Raw genomic sequence first — 7,723 nt, 5'->3', positions numbered from 1 at the left:
CAAATCAGACTGCCTGGGCTCAAATCCTGGTTGAGTCTTACTAGTTGTATGATGCCGAAAACATTGAACAGCCCTGTGGAAGTGGAGTGGACAATCATCCCTATCTCCAGAGGCTGCTGTGAGGTTTAAATGAGATAATCCGTGCAGAGCCCTTCACACAGGGTCTGACATTCCATAAAAGCAAAGGATTACAGCAAGTGGCCAACATGACTTACGAATTCTTTTTAAAAAACAGCATGAGACAGAATTTACATTAATTCATTCAGAATTTTTTTCTAGACCAACTCAATATCCCAATATCACTAACATTTTCTCTTTTTATTCTGAGAGTTTCAAACTTACAGAAAAATTGATGGACTAGTACAACGCATATACACGCTTCACCAAAATTCACTAGTTAGTAACGTTACTGCATATACTTTCTCTGTGTTTATGTGGAAGCACACACACACACACACACTCCCAGAACCTAAATAAATATAGTTTTCACAAAGTCTTGAAAAGTATTTAATCTGTCTTTATCTCACTGTTCCTGCTTCCCCTTTATCCTTTTCTAAGAACATGGCCTGTTTTCATTTTTAAACCCTTTGAATGTGAGTTGAGATATGTTGCATTTCACTACCTATATTCCCAACTCTGTAGTTCCTAAGAATAAGGACATTGGCTTTCACAAACACAATGTTATCACACACAAGAAGGTTCCTAATAATTCCATAAAGTTAACTCAGATCTAGTCTATGTTCAAGTTTATGCAATTGTCTCAAAGATGTTTTATAGCTGTTTTGCTGTTGCTGTTCTAGCCAGAACCGCATCTAAGTTCTTGCACTGTACTGATCTCATCACAGTTTGGGTCTGTTCACTTGTATATGTCTCACATTTTGGATTTGTCTGACTTTTCCCTAGAGGAAGTTTCTTTTAGCTTCTTCCCCTTTCCCACACAGTCCTGACTTCCTACAGCTAAAGAGGGTCACTCTTGGGAGGATCCCTAAATCACTGCTTTCCTATGTGTGGGATCTTCCTTTCAACAGATGTTTGTTTAGGTCATTTACCCCCATCCACCAAATGGTAATAATTGATGCTAGGTCTGGATGTTATGGTTAGGCAAACTACAGTAAGTTAAAATTTGATCTGGCTGTGATAGAAAACACAAACAGCAGTAGCTGAAGCAAGCGGATAGTCATGCATTCTCTCTCTTCCTCCTGCCCTCCCTCATTATACAACCCTGATATAGGGCTCTGCTATCTTGTTGCTCCATCTCTAAGTCTGAGCTGCCTGTCCCAACTCGAGCCACCATGTCTCCCTTTCAGCCAGCAGGAGGGAGGAACGGGAAGGAAAAGAGCATGCTCCCTACCGACACATCCTGGAAGGTGCACATACCATCTCCACTCACATCTCATTGGCCATAATTAAGTTATATGGCCACATCTAGCTTCAAGGAAGGTCAAGAAATGTAGCTAAAATAAGGGGTTTGGTTGCTACAGAAGGGAAGAAGAGAGTAAGGGGACATCCACCAGCTTGGCCAAGTCTATTAATAAGCAGGTAGTCAAGAGGGTCACTGAGAAGTCATTATTGGGGAACAAAAAAGGGGGGGCTCTTTAGGCATTGGAAATGGCATGGCTTACTGTTCAAAAAGATGAAAACAGACCATAGTCTTAGAAAAAGGGGAGTTGAGAATAAAGACAGACAGATTAAATATTTTACGGAGCCTCAAGAAAAACTGAATTTATTTCTTTGGATTTTTATGAAGGTAGAAGTTCCATAGTGAAGCAAATATAAGTGGCCTATCATTTCAAAATAACCTGTAATAACCTGTTGGATTATCCAAATTAGTTGACTTTATTGAAATGTCACAAATATATTACCAGCATTTCATTCACTCGTTTTCCCATTCAACAAACAAATATCAAGTGCCAGGCACTGAGCTGGGTCAGGGGATATAATAGTGAGTGAAATAGAACAATGGTCCAACCCACATAAGTGTTTGAGATGGATCCTGATCAACTATTCACACAAACAAATCTAAATTTGTACTAATAAGTGATAGGGGAAATATGGCATAAAGTTAAAAGCAGTATTTGCCCTAGGCCAGAGAATCAAAGATAATGTTCCCAGAGGAGGTGATGCTTGGGCTTCGGTCTGAAGGAGAGTACAGGGAACTAGGTGGGGGAAAGAGGATGCTGACTAACAGGGGGTTCGAAGGTTCTTGAGTGGAGGGGGAACTGGGCAAGCCGCAGTAGCAAAATGTAACAACACAAAACTTGAGACAAAGTGTGAAATGGTACTATGGCTGGCTACCTTTCTTGTAAGCAAGACAGGAAATAAGGAACTATGCCCACATCTGTTTATTTGCAAAAACACGCATCCCCCCCCAACACACACATGTGAGAAACCGGAAGAATAATGAGACTGGCTACCTACAGTGAGTCAGGAGGAATGGAGTGGAAAGAATAGGATGTAGGGAATATGGGAGTGGAAGGGATGTGGGGCAGCGACAGGTCTCGGTGTGTAACTTTTTTATATAGTTCTGACTTCTAGAACCGTGTTTAGTGGTACATACTCTAAAAGTAATAATTTAAGTTATCATTATAATGATATATAATTATAAGATTATAATGTAAATTTAGTAATTTAAATCAGCCAGGATGTTGGGAAGGGAGAACCCCAAAAGAAATACAAGCAGCAACGATGAACCTAACTGAATGAAAATGAACTACAAATCACGAACTAATTACAATGAACAATACAGCCGATTGAAGCAGATGAGAAAGAAAAGAACAAACTCAATATAACTTTGGAACATAGTATTTTAACTATATACTAAGATTAAATTATATTTGTTTAGCAATTGTGAAACTTTGAGTATGCGAGGATTGAACAAATAAGTAAAATAAAGCAAGCGGGACTGGTGGGATCCACACTGTGACACTGGCCTGCAATCGGAGGTATTGGTATGGATTCATGGTCATTCACACGTGGGCAGGTGTGTGCCAGCATACACCTCCTAGCTCCGTCTGCAGAGATGCCCTAGAAGCACCGACGCCCCAGCAGTAGAACAATACTTAGTGCTCAGATCTTGGGTTCTAAATACTATTCTCCACTAAAAGGAATTGGGGTTCCTTGAATTCCTAGGCTGGATCAAGACAAATCAAGTTGAGCCTGGAGACCCCCTGTGATGCCAGAAAGTAAAGAAGTGCATGAAAAGCTATAGGGACATGAAAGGCCACAGGAAGGGTTCCCGATGGCCAAATATGGAACAACCTGAGTAATGAAAAATGATAGCGGTGGGTTGTAACCCATAGAAGATAATGTCCGCGAGTCCATTCTAATAAAAATAAATAATTAAATAAATGAGTTATTTGGGGAGAAGGGACAGTTCTTCTTTTCAGAATTCTATTAATAGTGTGGAAAGAAAGACGAGAATGACCACTAGACAAACACCACAGTCTTAATTGTTTCAAGCAATAACCATCAATGGATGATAAAACTAGTGGGCAAGAGTATGAAAGCCACAGCTCTTACATACTCTCACAGTATCTTACTATAAGGTAGTTATTCAGTATAAAGGGAAAAATACGGTAACTTCCAGTGAAGAAATCTGGTTGACCCCACCTTAGCCATGTGACCAAACTCAGCATCCCCAGGAACAAGCCATACCGACATCAGGTGTCTCCTGACAGGACGCACCGAGGAGGGCACATCACTTCTGTGGTATTCTTGCCAAAAAGGCATTACCCGAATTTAATTGTGAAGAAAAATAAGAAAAAAAATACAAATTGAGGTGCATTTAAAACAAATGTCCAGTGCTCTGTCGAAGTCACAAATGGCAAATTCAGAATGAGGAAATGTCCCAAATTAAAGGACACTAAGACATGACAACTTAATGCAATGTGGGATCTTGCTTCCCCCTAAAAACAAACACTAATGGGATAATTTTTTTTTTTTTTTTAAAGATTTTATTTATTTATTTGACAGAGAGAGATCACAGTAGACAGAGAGGCAGGCAGAGAGAGAGAGAGGGAAGCAGGCTCCCTGCTAAGCAGAGAGCCCGATGCAGGACTCGATCCCAGGACCCTGAGATCATGACCTGAGCCGAAGGCAGCGGCTTAACCACTGAGCCACCCAGGCGCCCTCACTAATGGGATAATTAATAAAACTTGAATGAGGGGCGCCTGGGTGGCTCAGTGGGTTAAGCCTCTGCCTTCAGCTCAGGTCATGATCTCAGGGTCCTGGGATGGAGCCCTGCATTGGGCTCTCTGCTCAGCAGGGAGCCTGCTTCCCCCTCTTTCTGCCTGCCTCTCTGCCTACTTGTGATATCTCTCTCTCTCTGTCAAATTAATAAATAAAATCTTTAAAAAAAATGAGGTTTGTAGATTATCAAAGTTAATTTTCTAGGTTTTATCATTGTATTGTGGTCAAAGGTAACATTTGGGAAGCTGAATGAAGGATATATGGGAACCCTTTGGATTACTTTTGACACTTTTTTTGTGAATCTGAAATTATAAATATTTTTAAAAAATTTTAAGTGTTTTATTTATTTGACAGACAGAGATCACAAGTAGGCAGACAGGCTAGCAGAGGATACAGGCTTCCTGCTGAGCAGAGAGCCCGATGCCAGGGCCAATCCCAGGACCCAGGGATCATGACCTGTGCCAAAGGCAGAGGCTTTAACCCACTGAGCCACCCAGGTGCCCCTATTTTATAATTATTTTTAAATGTAAGGTTTAATATAATGCAAAAGAACTATGATGAACACTTTTGTTATTAAAATCTAGCATACTTGGGACGCCTGGCTGGCTCAGTCAGTTAAGTGTCCGACTCTTGATTTCTGCTCAGGTCATGATCTCAGGGTGGCTGGGATCCAGGCCTCCATCAGTCTTGGCGCTTGGCACTGAGTCTGCTCGTCCCCCTCCCTCTGCTCCTCATTGTGCTTGCACACACTCTCTCCATATAGCTCTAAAATAAATAAATAAGATCATTAAAAAATAATCCAGCATACTTGTCAAAAATAAATGACGAAGCTTGAGAAGTAGGTAGGGTCAGATCAGGTCAGGACTCGGTAGCCATGTTAAGGGATTTAGGACTTTAACCTTCAGAGCAGTGAGAAATGACTGGAGGGTTTTAAGAAGTGGTTGGGAGTGAGTCAGTTTATCAGTGAGGGTCCCAGCGGGAAGCAGATGGCCCCCCCGAAATATAGTAATTTGAGGCAGATTTATTTACAAGAGACTATAAAAGTATGGGTAGAGGGACCCATCCAATTAAAGCCAACAGGTGCGTGGGTAGAGCAAGAAAAGGGAACTCGGGCTGACAACAAGTGGTTAGTCAAAGAGGGTAAAATCATGGAAATAAGAGAATAAAGGAGGGAGGTAATTAATAATGTCAACGAATGAGATTAGAGCTGAAAAATGGTCTTTGGGTATAGTCACGGGGTCAATCTGTGAGAATGACCTTTGGTGAGGATGGTCTCAATGAAACCATAATGGAGAGGGGTCCACCAGAGTGAGAGATAATGACAAAACAGAGAAAACCCTTTTGATATGTTTGGCTGTGGTGTGGAAGGAAAACATAGGACACACGTCATTCTCTAAGATATCTCTAAGATATCGGCATATCTCTAAGATAATTTCCAATTATCTACTGTGAAATCAGGTGGAACCATGGCAACGCCTTTAACAGATTCTCCAAAGCAATACAACTACAAAGAAGGGCTCTTCGTGGGTCTGAGGCTTATCTAAAAATGACTCAGTTAACAAATCATAATCAAACAAAAATGTTCAACCTTAGTGCCCAAACAGCACCTGTTTTCCAAATCCAAACATGTTGATCAAAAAACCAGAAAGTTTCTTAAGGTCACAAGTTGCAATGATTTTGACATTTTCATTTGAGAGCACTCGGGCCTGATTTAGGGGAAAGAAAATGTGATAGCATTTCTAGTGCCTCGAGTATATGTCTAGACATAAAATAAAAGTTTTTAAAGATTTTATTCATTTGACAGACAGAGAGAGCATAAGCAGAGGGAGTGGCAGGGAGGGAGAAAAGTGCTCCCCGCTGAGCAGGGAGCCTGACCTGGGGCTCCATCCCAGGGTCCTGGGATCATGACCCGAGTCAGATGCAGACGCTCAACCCACTGAGCCACCCAGGTGCTCCATAAAATAAAAGACTTAAAGACAATTCTTTTGTGATGCTTTGTCTTCAGGAAAAATATAGAACACACAAACACAGCAATGTTTTATACACCTGGATGGCACTGATTTTCCCCAAAACATAGCAACTTTGGGAAAAAATCAACGCTTTTGTAACAACTGCCGTTGCTTTTTATTCTAGTCTCTTAATCAGGCAGTTTCTAGAATCCTGCTTCCAGAAGGTTCCTCCAGGTTCCCAGGGGGGTTTGCATGTTTGTGCGGAGTGCTAGATCCTACTGCTCCTTGCAAAAGTTTTGGGGAAAGCTATACCCCTTGATCTCTCTCGTCACCACCGGCCTTGCCAGTGACCCTTCCTACCATCGTTCATAGCTACTGCTAAGTGCTGAAAATTTTGCTCTCCTAATTTGTACCCCTTTGAGCCAACCTTAAATGGTCAAGCAGTTTTTAGAATTACAGTCCCACTGAGCAATCTGACTTCCTTCATGACTATAGCAAGGTGGTCAAGGTCACTGCCCAGCTTCCCATGGTTGTTCCCCTCACCCCAAATTAAGATTGCCTGCACAATCACCTTCTTGCTCTCTGAGCCTTGTTCTTTTCCGTTCTAAGTCAGGTTTACATTCGTTTGCTGGACCATTCGTCATAAAGTCTCCATCATTATCTCTTGCAGGGCAGTCTCAAGAACCCGGAGTTCCTGAGGGAAGGTTTGCAGACGAAACTCCCTAGCATAGCCCTCCTTGCTAGATTACCGCTTTTCAAAAGCTCTTAGTTCTCAGAATTAAAAGTTTTCGGCTGGGCAATCCTCATTCCACAAGTACACACTTAAAACAATTTGTATTATCTTTTTGAACCTATTTCTCCTGAAATTTGGTTGAAATTGGCCTGAAAGATCAAATTAGATTATACACAGAGGCATGAAATTTTCATCTCTTCATTCTATTGGAAGTCAAGGGAAACACAGAAGTAGTTATTACTGAATCACCCTGAAATTACAGTACTTAAGAATGTATTTTTAAGGGCGCCTGGGTGGCTCAGTGGGTTAAGCCTCTGCCTTCAGCTCAGGTCATGATCTCAGAGTCCCGGGATCGAGTCCCGCATCGGGCTCTCTGCTCAGCAGAGAGCCTGCTTCCCTCTCTCTCTCTCTGCCTGCCTCTCCATCTACTTGTGATTTCTCTCTGTCAAATAAATAAATAAAATCTTAAAAAAAAATAAAAAAGAATGTATTTTTAATAACTGAAAGTGTTTTTTTTTCCCTAAAATAAATATACTTGTTTGGGGGACTACTTTTTAACCAATTCCATTACATTGTTCTTAGATTACTTTTTCATACCAACACTTCATTTCTTTTTTAACAGACAGAATGAGGAAGCTTTGTTTTGGTAATAAAACTATCAGAATTCAGACTGAGAGTCTAACTTTTAAGTGGAGGCCAATGGAAGCTCCTAATTTTTAGCACCCTAATCACACCATAGCAACTGAAGTTATAATTCCTCTCTTAATTCTTTAAATTTCAGTTTCCTCCCCTGAAATGCTGCTGAGAACAAGTACATGACAAACTAAGGTGGCTGGGAAGTGTTTGCCTACAG

The sequence above is a fragment of the Mustela nivalis genome (genome assembly GCF_964662115.1).
Source record: "Mustela nivalis genome assembly, chromosome: 5".
Classification (NCBI taxonomy): domain Eukaryota; kingdom Metazoa; phylum Chordata; class Mammalia; order Carnivora; family Mustelidae; genus Mustela; species Mustela nivalis.
This window is presented reverse-complemented; position numbering follows the sequence as displayed.